The sequence below is a fragment of the Lipophrys pholis genome, assembly GCF_963383615.2.
Source record: "Lipophrys pholis genome assembly, chromosome: 21".
Taxonomy (NCBI): Eukaryota; Metazoa; Chordata; class Actinopteri; order Blenniiformes; family Blenniidae; genus Lipophrys; species Lipophrys pholis.
Window position 1 is genome coordinate 25,074,736 of NC_137649.1, and position 13,670 is coordinate 25,088,405.

The following is a 13,670-nucleotide window of genomic DNA, read 5'->3' on the forward strand; positions in this document are numbered from 1 at the left end:
TTAAATGACGCAACAGGAAAGGCAGACAGTTAAACTCGTACATTTGAATGGACTTCTTCTGAACAAACCTGCTGCACCGCCGACTCGCTGCTCTGAAGCACCGGAGTCTAGAGCTGCTCAAGTATGGAAATAAATCTGAATCACCATTATTCTGGTCAATGTCATTTTTTCATTTTCTCAAAGAGAATAGAGGTTTCATAAATCTGAAACCGTTTTTAATGAATGTTTATTCCCTGTAGGGGAATCTGGTCCAGACTAGAGGAGTCAAGGTAGAGAGGTTTACGACCTGGACTTGGTCCAAAGTATTCAATGTATGAAAAAAGATATTCTGCAATATCTCTCCAAATTATTTTTACAAATAGACTATAGTTATTAAAAGTTCAGTTCTCAGTTTGTGTGTCACTTCGAACATTGAAATGAATTCCTGCTCACTTCATAAGGTGTTTAGAATCAGTTGCGGTGTGGTTTTTACATTGACAGCTACCATGTAAATGTTCGGTTAGCAACAGTAACTAAGGGGGCGGGGTTTAGCCAAAGGTCAGTTGGGGGGGCACGGGGTCAGTAAGCAGTAGTTCTCCACCTCAGAAGAGCAACAGACCCAAAAAACAATCTCTTTAGAGTGATGCCAAAGCAGCGTCTTTCAAAACTCCTCAGGTCCATGTCAGATCTGTAAAAAGGTCTTGTGTTGGTTTTCTTCCGACAACCTCGCGTTGGGTCCAACGTGACGATCCCCTTCAAGAAGGATGTCCTCTGATTCCGTCTGCGTTGAAACAACGAAAAGCATTTTCTGAAACTCTAGTCCTGGTCACCATGGTGGTAGTAAGGAGTTCCTCTGCACATGCTCAGTAGAGCCAATCAGAACAAAGTTTCCTCCATGGTGTCATGACTCCCAGGCCATATTTTCCTGGACTTGGTACTTTTATTTTGACAGTCGCCGTAATAAGAATCCAACTCGGGTATCTGTCCACTAGAATGTCCCTTTTTAACTGTCTTAATGTGGTGAATCATTTTGAAAATAATCCAGGTATGCAAATGAAATTTAAATAGTAAAACCGGGTGAAAGCTGTTCAACGTACCTTCAGAAAGCTTCATGGAGCCAATACCGAGGAGTAAAAGAGCCGGGGTTTGCAGACCTCTGGTCTATGAGAAAGATGTTGAACCCCAAATAGTTCCCCTTCTGCTAATGCATAAACAAAGATGGTGGCCGCCGGAATGGTTTGACTGGCAGTCATATTGTAGTTCTATCGTCCATATTGGTAGTTTAATAGTTGAGACTCTACCCTGATAGCGTCTGATTCCTCATCAGTCCACTGGATTGTCGCTTCTCTCCATTTGGTTCACGTTTGTAGTGTATTGTTCTCTGCACACATCTCTGTAGTTTCATTAAAACAAGCAACAACGCCCTCCCGTGGCCTGGCAGACTACATTGTCAGTGTGTCTGTTGCTGCAGTGGAAATACAACACTTCTTTAACCGGAGGAGGTGTTGTCACATGAGATGTCCTGTAAACGAGGCATCACTCCGTTACTCTGTGCAGAGTAGGACTTCACATGCTCTCCGCAGTGCGCGTTTGCGCGGCCACGTCAGAATCGTCATCCGCCCCTTTGCGCAGGGTCCGCTGCGGCCCCACTGCGGTCGAAAGCGCGCAGCCCAAATTTTGTGACCACACGGCTGGTGCGCTCCTGACTGCGCATGCGTCAGAGCCGACTGGCCGCTTGTGAGGAGATCCTCCGTCTCCCCGTCTGAACAATCACTAAGTAAAAACAAATTAAGAGCCAGAGGCTCAGAATTCCTAAAGTGAAACAAAAACTACTTTAGGAAAGGTGGAGAACTCCGGGAGGCAGAAGTAGGGATATTTTCGGGATCGTTACGTTACTGTACGGAACGTGCACGGAAGTGAGCCCCGAAGTGGAGCATAATTTCAATCGTGCGCACCCGCGACCTGCGCTCAGTCTGCAGACGAGCCTTGCGGAGTGCACGTGAAGGCCTCCTCTGCACAGATGCCGTGTTCCCTCATGAATTATTCATGCGGCTGGGAGCGCGCGCGGCGGGCGCAGAGCGGGTTGTGCGCGCGGCCGAGCGACAGCAGCCCTGTTTGTTTGTGTTGAGAGGTTGGAAATGGCGGAGAGCAGCGCGAGAAGTGAAGCCTGAACTGCAGCGCGCCGTCAATATTACACACCGCAGGAACGAGTCCGCGCGCCCCACGGCCTGCTCCCAGGGCAGGATTCATTTTCGCTCTCTGTTTTTGAACACACATCGATGTATGTCGGAGGTTCGGAGGCTAGGCTAAGCTAGCAGCGCGAGCCGTGTGCGCTTGTTTGTCAACACAGGCTGACGCTCAGAGCGCGAGCGCGGCCGAGTAGGGCCGCGCACGAGCTAACTTCTCCAACACGCGCTTTTCTCCTCTTTCCCACGCCTGATTTTATTCGTTATCTCGTTTTTGTTAATCGTCTGTCATGCTCCTGCGCAGGATCATGGGACTGAGAGTGGCCGAAGATTTAAAGAAAACAAAAAGACCCACTCTCTTCTATTCCTTAGCCTAGCTTTTAGCTTAGCGCGCTGCTAACTGGCGTCCACGCACAGTTCCACGCATGGGGGATTAAAACCATCACCGCAGCGCGACCCACCGTGAAGACATCACCCCGCAGATCCGTGTTTACAAGCCCGGGAGGGAGCGAGGTAAGACATGCGTGATAAACATGTCGCTGCTGCACATTCACGCACGCATTGACTCATTGTTGTAAAGGTTGTTTTCCTTTACACACGTTCACATCTTCTCCAACCGGGAACATAACGTGATTGCACGTTTGTCAGTTTGTTTTACTCCTCTGCCACCTGCAAAGGAAGAGAACAGTCAGTTCTTATGTAAGGTTGCATTGAAAACCTCCAGGTGGCGCTGCTGAGCGTCTTCCACCTATTACCTGCCAGTTAACGTGAAAAAACAACCCCTTAAAGAACAGGCTGACCCTTTTGATTTTTTGAATTCAGCAATGTTAAGATCCTCCTTTTTCCAAAGCAGCTGCAGCAGAGCGGGATGTGCTCGATCGCAGCACTTCACCTCAGATAACCTCCGATCTGGATGCAGGCATTTCATCTGTTCCTATACTGTGGATTTAAATCTCTTCATCGCTGAGTGCACCTTTCTTTTCGTCTAGAACAAGAGATCTGCAGGTTCATGTGGCTCTGCAGCCGCTCCATGAAGCTAGAACAGGAATTATGTGTAAATAAACATTTTTCTTACGTTTTTCCTGTCTTTGCGTACAACACCAATTTTCAAAACTGGTCTAATCAAGGCTCAAAACAGCTAAGGCCACATTAAATTAAATAAAACATAATTAAATCAAACAGAACTCAAGCTTAAACTGCTCAGAATAGAATAATAGAAATAGAGTAAAAAGTGTACAACGGAAATATCAAAAATTGTTAGGACAAAGATTTAGAATAGAACAAAATAGAATGCTTTATTTGTCATTATGTAGTTGTATCTTTATAACCCTAATCCCATTTTCAGGAAAAGGAAATTGGGTACAGTAAAAAGGCAAAAAAGTGTAGTATACAGTTAAAAAAACTAACAAAAAAAACAAAAGTACTCTCACCACTAGAAAACACAGTGGCTAACGGTTAAATATCTAAAGTGGAGAAAATCCTTTACAAATGGGAAAAGTCTTTAAAAACGGCTCCACAATGTAATAAAATATATTTAAATTGTACATGTGACACTTTATGAATGAAACCTGAATTTTTCCTTTTTATAGCAAACTTTATTCTGGCGTTTTTCTCTTCATTCTTCAGACAAATTCCAGGAAACATAAAGGCTGCAAAGCTCTGATGTGAAATGTTGTGTCCGTTGATTTATCTGTTACTGCTTTGAGTATAAAAAATTCAAAGAGGTATAAAACTTGTCTTGAAGCCTTAAAATGTCTCAGTATTGTCAAAATCAAAAGTACACAACTTAAACTTATTGGATTGGACCCTTTTAGTCTCTGAGTAGTTAGATGTCATCCTCTTTTTTTTAACCTCTCTTTCACCTGCAAAGGAAGAGGACAGTCAGTTCTTATGTTTTCTTCTTCAGACTCTTGAGTTGAGTTTCTGTAAGGAAGGAGGCTTTCGGTGTTGGTGAATTGACCCGACTTTCTGTGAAGTCTCTAGCACCTTGAAATGACTGCGTCGTGTTTGGTGCTATATAAATGAAGTTGAATTGAATTGACTTATAAAGTGTGTCACCCAGAGTTTTTCATGCTTATGACCTTGACTGTCAGCGTTGGTGGATTTTATGTTGACCTGATGAAAGGTCAGTTTAATGTTGTTGCATTTTGGAGCCAATGAAGGCGCAACTTTGTGAAATCTATAGAAATGGGAAATAACGCAACTTTTCTGAAATGCTTCTGCTGGCCATACCCACTGTGGCAGTAGTAAATAGTTTTACTGCACATGCTCAGTGATGGACAAGAACAATGTTTATGAGCAGTTAGCTCAAGTAAAAGAATTGTACTTTATTAATCCCAGAACTCTAGTCTTTGATCAGAGACCTTCGTCTTTGCTCTGCCACGGTCACCAACACAAATCGTGTCTCTGGCTCTGCTCTGCGTAGCGGCTTGGTGTTGAAGTGGTAACGAAGCACTTTGAACACGAGCTGTGGAAGTGGAGTCCATCTCCATTTTATGTGCAGCAATTAACCTTTATGTGTTCCCGAAGTGTTGGAGATCAACGTTTAAATCACGCATGAGGGAAGTGCAGGTCCTGAACAAGCTCAAGACGCTTTAAAGTCATTTTAGCATTGATTAAGTGAAGTGGTTTGCACTGTCGTCTCACGGGGAGAGAATCCCCGGTTCGAGGTGGTACTGTTTCTCTGTGTGGATGTTCTTACTCGAGTTTTCTCCCCAAAACATGTTTAAAAGTAGGACTGTCGAGGTTAACTCATCAACAGTAACAACCGATTGGTACTCGGAGATGAAAGCTATCGTCCGCTGAGACGTCAACTAACCGGAGTCGGTTCCTTGCAGAACATGATGTTGTTCTGTCTCTCAGAGGAACCCGTTTCCATACAGATACAATCCTGGAGGATGAACTACTGATTTGATCCCCTTGGGGCAACTATGACAGATTGACCCATCGAGTTAGCTTAGGGGGAGCTGCTGTGGACCGAGGGTCTTGCTCAGGGACTCAGGGTACCGGAGTACCCAGAGGAAGCCCACATGAGGAGAACATGCAAACCCCACACATAGGGCTTTTTCATCAATAAGAACCAGGAGCTAGTTCAGGATTGGTGCCAGGGCCAGTTCTTAAATGAGTACCCCCAGAGAACTGGTTGTTTCTCCATTCTCAACAGAGCCCAGTGAGAGCCACGTCAGTGCGTCACTCCAAAACGTTGTACGTCATGGATTTCGCCAATGTAGTGCTGATAGCACGCACACAGGAACAAGGAGACGGACTTCATTCATCGGTTTCATCCAGGACGAAGACCGAAGAGCGAGAAAACATTGCCTCTCCCCGTCGCCCTAGTGTGTTTTTTTCACGTCCGTCTTTATTCTGGAGCCCCAGAGTGGCCATAGAGAAAAAAAATAAATAAAAGAATAACACGTGAATGAGTTTGGGTCTTATTTTTCACCATTCCAACATTCCATAGTGACTTTCTGCTGCTTTCACTTTATTTCTGGACGTGTCTGAATCAAAAGCTTCAACATGGAGGAATGGAGGTGTAGAATGATAGAACGCTGCTCTACAGCCGTTTCCATGGTAACCTAGGTAACCACTCTGATTAAAGTTCTCTTTCACATTAAAAGGCTCATTTTATGGCTAAAAACCCCACGCTTTCATTTCCAGTAGTTTGTAGTTTGTTTAGTAGTTACTGATGAACCAAAAGTCTGGCTTCATTAGAAAGAAGTTCTGTGGGTAGAAAAAAATAATTTCAGTTTAGCCTAATGCAATGCAGCCGCACGCAGACCTCGGTCTGCAGTCATAACGCGAAACAAGACCTGCAAGGGAAGTCCGGTACAATGATGTTACGATGAAAAGCCTGAAAAAAACTGCTTCTAAATGATATAAACGACGCAGCTGACAGGACAGCACAGGAAGTTCGAGAGCCACGGCTCCGCCATCACAGATTAAATAATCCCGTTCCCTCGCATTATTAACTTCAGGGAACGACTTATTATATTGTTTCCACCCGTTATTTGAATTTTTTTCTCTATAACCACTCCGGGGCTCCGTGTTCGCTGTAGATTTCAGAAAGCTGGTTCAGTGTCTCTTCCTTCTCGTAGGTAGTGATAACTTCGCCCCCAGCTGATGGCGTGTCTCGCTCTTCCCCAGCAACGATGTGGGGCCACCTAGGCACCCGTTTAGCCCCTGACAGGCCGGGGCTTTGGTGGTGGGAAGACAAAGAACTAGAACCAGAACTAGAACCTGGTTCTTTCTGGTGGAAAAGCCCCCACAGAAAGGCTTTTGAACCAGCGCCTTCTGGCCTTTAATGCCAGAGTGCTAACCACTGCGCCGCCATGTCCGTGATCAGAAATACAATAAACGTGTATATGCTAGGGACACATCAATACCACCTTTTTAAAGGACAAGTACCAATACTAACATTTAGCTACTTGTCGATACCGAGTACAGATATGAGTACTTAATAAATGCCTTTAGTGTAATTTCTGCTGCATACGCAAACTATATGTGAAAGCTATGCGTTACTGTGAACCACTTCCAACAGCCTTGAAGGCTCTAGTATACGACTGTCTACAGTACATGCAATGCATAGCCTCTATCTACGCACTGCGCTGTATGTACATACATCGATGCAGGATCGTACACATCGCAATGCTTCGTAGAAATGATTAAATTCGACACCCCTACCTGATAGGGCCATCGGTGCATCGCTCATATATACCGATATACTTATAAAACCAAACAGAAAGCTCCAGACACAGCTTTTAATCTGTGATACGATTCACAGTTTTTCTCTTTTCCAGGAGAATTGATATATATTTGCATAGCCTCGCTGGTGACGCCAGCGTCTCTACCGGAGCTAGCGTTTCCAGCCGCCAGCTGTGATTTATCCCCAGGAAGCAGCTGCTCACTGCCATCAATCCGTCCACCGAGGAGATTAGAGCATCCTTTATTGATCCCCACCCGAGAGATACTGAAGCTCCCACAGTTTCATTGGAAGATAGAATAAAGGTCAAACCAGGATAAACCACATTGGTTAGTATTGGTTTACTAAATTTAAAGTATACTCAGGCCCTGTCCACACCGAACAAAACCATCTTCTTTCTCGCCGTAGTTCTTAAAATAAGATGTGTCCACACGTCACTATGCACACAGCTCAAAACGATGTAGTACATTTACCAGGCCCATAGGTGGTGCTGTAACTCTGCCACAGAATTACAGCAAAACCGGAGAAGAAGACACGGAGCATGAAAAAATCCTGGTATAGATTGTTTGCACTGATGGCACAAATATCCCATGATCCTCTCTGATTCGCTCGTGTTTGCCATCTTTTATGGCAGATTTTATTTACAACACACCGGAAACTGTTGAGGAAGGCGCAAAATGTTTCGTTTTATATTGTGTTGGTGCTTTTTTGAGGGGATTTTCAACACAGAATGATCTAAAACATAGACTTGCAGTAGTAGACCTCTACTAGATTGTAGACATACTCTTATAGATTGTTTACAAGACGGTGTAGACTGGAGGCTCTCTACACATATAGGGAACGATCTACTAGCATATGTCTACGCTGTCGGCTCGTTGGAGCAGACATTCACACACGGGACAGATTGACGGCAGAGTTAACTTATTAATCAATAGCTCCTCATTAGTCCTCCAACGGGACATTTCTTCACCAAATGGACGGTCTTCAGCAGCCACACAGCGCAGCGCTCTGGGAGGCGATGGAGGCCGGGGGTGTAGATCAGGAGGTTAAACAGAAACACAAATTTATGAAATAATCATAAAAAATTCGGGAATCTTGAATCTCGCTCCGATGACAATTTCATCACGATTTTCTGTACCATGTCTTTATGATGATGATACTCTCTGGCTCAACTGTACTACAAAAAATTACTAAGAAAATAAAGTCACATTTACTTAATCTGGCCAATATTATTTTCCTTTTTCTTTGAGTCGCTTTCACAACAATATTCCTCACCCTTCCGGAAACAAAAAAGTTGTACGAGGAGAGGCTTCTGTACGCTTTCATCTGTCTCCCCGTGACAAAACTTGCAGTGAGGACTAAGTAGTTGACGACGTCCGTGTAATTAACACTCGGCCACTTGCCTGCATCGTCCTCAAATTGTAACACATTGCTGTCGGGGCCAACCCCACCGCACTCTATCTTACAGCTACACCCAGTTTTATCAGGAACAATTAGTTCTTGATAACGTTTGGAAAAAATGCAGGACTCAGCCATTGTTGAAGTTTTGCTATGCAGTTGTATACATAAAAGATGGCGGATCCAAGCGAATCAAAGAGGATCATGGGAAGTGTGACATCATGTGCAAACGATCTATTGGAGGAATCAACATGTGGCCTTATTAAAGTGACGAGCATCAGCAGCTCCTGCAGCTCCACCTAGAGCAGGTAGTCCGCCATGTTGTTGTTCAGTGACATCACAGAGAGGGTTGTGGGGTTATAGGTAAAGAGGCAGGGCCAAGACATCCCAGAGAGGGTCACGGGGTTATAGGTAAAGAGGTGGGGCCAAGACATCCCAAAGAGGGTCACGGGGTTATAGGTAAAGAGGCGGGGCCAAGACATCCCAAAGAGGGTCACGGGGTTATAGGTAAAGAGGCGGGGCCAAGACATCCCAAAGAGGGTCACGGGCTTATAGGTAAAGAGGCGGGGCCAAGACATCCCAAAGAGGGTCACGGGGTTATAGGTAAAGAGGCGGGGCCAAGACATCCCAGAGAGGGTCACGGGGTTATAGGTAAAGAGGCGGGGCCAAGACATCCCAAAGAGGGTCACGGGGTTATAGGTAAAGAGGCGGGGCCAAGACATCCCAAAGAGGGTCACGGGGTTATAGGTAAAGAGGCGGGGCCAAGACATCCCAAAGAGGGTCACGGGGTTATAGGTAAAGAGGCGGGGCCAAGACATCCCAAAGAGGGTCACGGGGTTATAGGTAAAGAGGCGGGGCCAAGACATCCCAGAGAGGGTCACGGGGTTATAGGTCGAGAGGCGGGGCCAAGACATCACAGAGAGGGTCACGGAGTTATAGGTCGAGAGGCGGGGCCAAGACATCACAGAGAGGGTCACGGGGTTATAGGTCGAGAGGTGGGGCCAAGACATCACAGAGAGGGTCACGGGGTTATAGGTCGAGAGGCGGGGCCAAGACATCACAGAGAGGGTCACGGGGTTATAGGTCGAGAGGCGGGGCCAAGACATCCCAGAGAGGGTCACGGAGTTATAGGTCGAGAGGCGGGGCCAAGACATCACAGAGAGGGTCACGGGGTTATAGGTCGAGAGGCGGGGCCAAGACATCCCAGAGAGGGTCACGGGGTTATAGGTAAAGAGGCGGGGCCAAGACATCCCAGAGAGGGTCACGGGGTTATAGGTCGAGAGGCGGGGCCAAGACATCCCAGAGAGGGTCACGGAGTTATAGGTCGAGAGGCGGGGCCAAGACATCCCAGAGAGGGTCACGGGGTTATAGGTAAAGAGGCGGGTCCAAGACATCCCAGAGAGGGTCACGGGGTTATAGGTCGAGAGGCGGGGCCAAGACATCACAGAGAGGGTCACGGAGTTATAGGTCGAGAGGCGGGGCCAAGACATCACAGAGAGGGTCACGAGGTGGGTGATGACATTGTTTTCAGTAAATTTGTGTCTGTCTGTTGTTTGTCCACATGTCAAAGGCGAGACGGCGCTTTCAAATGTCTCCACTTTGTAACCTGTTTATTAAAAAGAAAAAAGTATTCAGGCTCCCGAAACGCTGCGCCGTGTGGATGATCGGCCAAGAACAACAGTTACATGAAATGGCGGTGGCGTGTAGATGATCAGACAAAGATGATGGGTACATGAAACGGCGGCTGCGGCGTGTGGACAGGGCCACAGGTAACTCGTTTCCAAGCTCATTGTCTTACCATATTTCTGTCAAGCAGAATGGAAAAAAAGAAAATCTGCTTCTTTTGTGTATTTTCGACTGGTTTCAACTTGTAGGTACAAAATATCTCGTAGGTGTTTCAAAGCAGTGAGAAAAGCTAAAAAACAGACAACGTCCTCAGCAATCATCAACCTGGAAGGAACTGTGTAAAGAAAGAGGAACAATCTGTGGAGAGAGTCCATTACTCCTACACACCTTTCTGTCCTTCCTGTCTTGGCAGAGGTCAGCGAGATGTTGTTTAACTTTTTTTATTCCAACCTGTAATTGAGGAGAAAAAGTGTGTAAAGAGAAAAACATTCGGTGTGAGCTGAGGAGTGTGACGGCAGAGTTTCCTCCTCGAAGTGATTTTGCAGGTTGATTCAGGACACTCCAGTCCACCGTGGCGGGCGGACAGTGAGTTGAGTCCGATTAAAAAGACACGTTAAGACTCAACTGGAACGATCTGAACATTGTCAGAAACCGACAAAACCTTCCCATGCCGTTCTATTGTTGAGCGGATGAGTTTAATTGGATCGTCACATTCGTACCTACAAGCTTAAACATGTGAAACATACAAAGCCAGAACTTAAATTAACTGAACTTCTACTTTTGGTTCGTGGTTTTTATGATCGACTGTCCAGTTTGATGAATTCTGAGTGGATTCGTCTGTTTTTTATCTCGTCTTACCTGCTTTTAGACGCTCGAGATTGACCCGGTGCGAGTTATCAGTGTTGATTTCAGTTGATTCACGTGAAAGCGCTTTAATTCTGAACATTCAGGAACTTGAATCATAATAAATACCACGTTTTTTGGCTGAACTCAAAGCAGGGTTTCCTCTACATTCATTTTGGAGTGGCGGGCAGGCATTCTTAAATTCTAGCCGCAGCTCCTTTAAAAATATTTTGGGGGGTTTTTAATTGTCGCAAATACACCACCGCTGCACGGGCACGAGCGAGCACGCCCTCCGATGGGGGGAGAATCTGGTCTGTTGCTCAGGGCACCGGAGGGGCACCTGAAGCTCCTCGTGCTTGGCTGTGCTCGCTGGAAGAGACTCAACACATTTTGGCTGCTAAAGCCAGTTTAAGTAGCGGCAGGTCTATTTCAGTGTGAGGTGAAAATGAAACTAAACGTCATAACAGCATCGCGCTGCCGGTTGAAGCGGTGGAGGGGCAGACTAATCAGAGTGATCCTGCATTTCGGCCAAATAAGCGACTAACACAGAGAATGGCCATCATACTAGAGCAAAATAAATCCCAGCAGATTCAGTGGGCAGGAATTCACACTTTTTTTTTTAACAGTTTCCACTTCCACCAATGGACGGGAAAACAATTTGATATAGAGACTAGATAATATATAACAGCTCAGTGAAGTCCTTATTTGGTACCATAATGCTCTTCTCCAGTTAAGTAAAGGGAAAACTCAACCAGTCCATGGAATTCTACAGGTGGGATGAAAAAAGCTGAGCTCATTACATTTGAAGTTACATCCACCAGCAGCAGACTTAAATACAACTGTAAATATTCATTCACAATAAATTTTTTTATTTAAAAAAGAAAATTATTATTATCCCCTGCTAGTGTCAAAATCACAATACATAAGAAGAGTTTATTTGGCAAAAACAGGAGAGGAGGGGAGAGGAGCAGGAACAAGAGTTGAAGAAGATGATAGCAACCAGAGAGGTTCAGGCTGATTACCAAGGTACTAAGGTTGTTTGCTTTTCATTGTACATTTTTAAAACTTATTTGGAAAACCCATTTTTATTGCTTGGCTTTAACCTAGCCTGAGACTCCTGTTTTTATTGTTGCCATTATTTTTTTCTATTATATTTGAGCAAAATATGAGTTTAAGATTTTTTATCTATTTAGGTACTGCACTTTGTTATGTCCGCAAAGGACGTAATAAAATCATCTGCGTATATTTGTCTGACTGTCTGTATGTCCGTTAGCAAGATACTGCATGGATTCTTTCTCATTTTTCCCCACAGATTAATATTGGACTGTGGAAGATTCCATTACATTTTGGAGGAGATCCGGAAGCAATTCCAGGTCAACCTTTGGCGGACAACAGAACTCTCTGTGGTTCTTTTTGAAATACTATATAAATAAAGGTGATTTGAGTTTTTGATGCTCGGGGCCAACTCGTTGAAAGATTTAGGATTTTTTATTCAGTGATTCAAGATTGAGCTTTAATTTTGATTGTGAATAAAAAGCTTTCCAATGGATTCATCATTGTCGGGAACCGAAGGTTTTGAGACTGCATCAAAAGACATGAGCTGGTCACACAGCTTTCAAACCCTCAGGACCAAGGTGTTTCTAACTAGAGGCGCTTGCACTGGGTGTTTACATTCTCGTGACCTACATTTGAACCCTTTCTGTGAGTCCAGTTACAATATTTGTGAGAGTCACCTTTGTTCTTGCGTGGTACAAAAAACAGAACATTATCTTTTTTTAATTTAGAGTTTTTGTATTGGATAGTAGGACCTAGTAGTGTGCAGACAATCTTCTACTGCAGAGGTGGCCAACCCGCAGCCCGCGAGCCACATGTGGCTCTTTGCCTGTCAATGTGTGGCTTTTTGATCCATAACTGGAATCATCAGTGCTCCTCTTCCAAGTTTCTATAGTTCTCATGTGAAACTCAGAGTTTGGCTTTTCTTAAGTCGTACTCAAATGCATCACTCAGCACACAGCATCATAGACCACGACGTCCCTCTGACTCTCGTTGTCACTGTTCAACACAAAACCTGCCTGAACAAGATAATAAAGACGAGAACAAGAAGGGTGAAGTGTGAGGTAGAACTACACTTAACGTAGAAATAAAGTCCAAGGAAGTAACATCCATGATCCTCTGCATCAATAACTCTTGAATGAGGCCCCGTTTACACAACAACAAATACGAGTGTATCCGCAAAACGTTCTTCACTTCTGGGGGGTCTGTTTACACGACACCAGTGTTCTGATCCACTGTATCCATGAAGTTTTTATCTCTGCTCCCGAGGTGGAAAGATTCTTTCACGGTCGCTGTTCCCTCCTGCAGAGACTGATGGAGGCTATGGAGCCTCTTACTGCACATGCACACCTCTCCCCCTCCCTCACTCCCTCCTGCTCACCCACTTGTAAAGAAACATGGGCGACCCGTAGTGGTTTGACTCGCAGTCCGTATTCTAGTTTTATTGTCCAGATCAGTAGTTTAATAGTTGAGACTCCCCCTGATGGCAGCTGATTCCTGATCATTACATATGGATGTCGGATTCTCTCCATTTTCTTCATGTTTATAACTTTTTGTTCTTTGCACACGTCTGTGTGGTTTTTATTACAAAATCAAGCAACAGCGCCCTCCCCTGGCCCGGCAGACTAACTTCATCGTTGTCTCTGTGTCCGCTGCTGCAGTGGAAACACTCTCCTTTTTTTTAACGGATTAGGTGTGGTCACGTGAAACGTTGTCGTGTAAACTGGGCCTGAAACATCATCAACACACAAAGGACGCCTCTTTCCCATCGGTGTTAGAGAGGCAATATGCTACCAGCTCAGCAGCAGAAACATTGATCTCTATGAGCAGCCGTTGTGACCAGAGTGCAGGGACCATCTGCAAATTTCAAACCGCTGCAATAGTGA

At 45.1% G+C, this 13,670-nt stretch overlaps 2 protein-coding genes across 2 annotated transcripts in view; both read left to right on the forward strand.

Moving 5' to 3' along the window:
* Positions 1–149, forward strand: part of ptrhd1 (peptidyl-tRNA hydrolase domain containing 1) — a 1,254-nt gene extending 1,105 nt beyond the window's left edge. Inside the window, exon 2 of the mRNA XM_080491006.1 lies at positions 1–149. This exon is cut by the window's left edge and continues 193 nt beyond it. The gene's annotated coding sequence lies outside the window, so the exon portion shown is untranslated.
* Positions 150–2,102: 1,953 nt separating this feature from the next.
* The window catches only part of ncoa1 (nuclear receptor coactivator 1), a 73,697-nt gene continuing 62,129 nt past the window's right edge, over positions 2,103–13,670 (forward strand). Inside the window, exon 1 of the mRNA XM_080490182.1 lies at positions 2,103–2,678. The gene's annotated coding sequence lies outside the window, so the exon portion shown is untranslated. The remainder of the gene's footprint in view (positions 2,679–13,670) is intronic.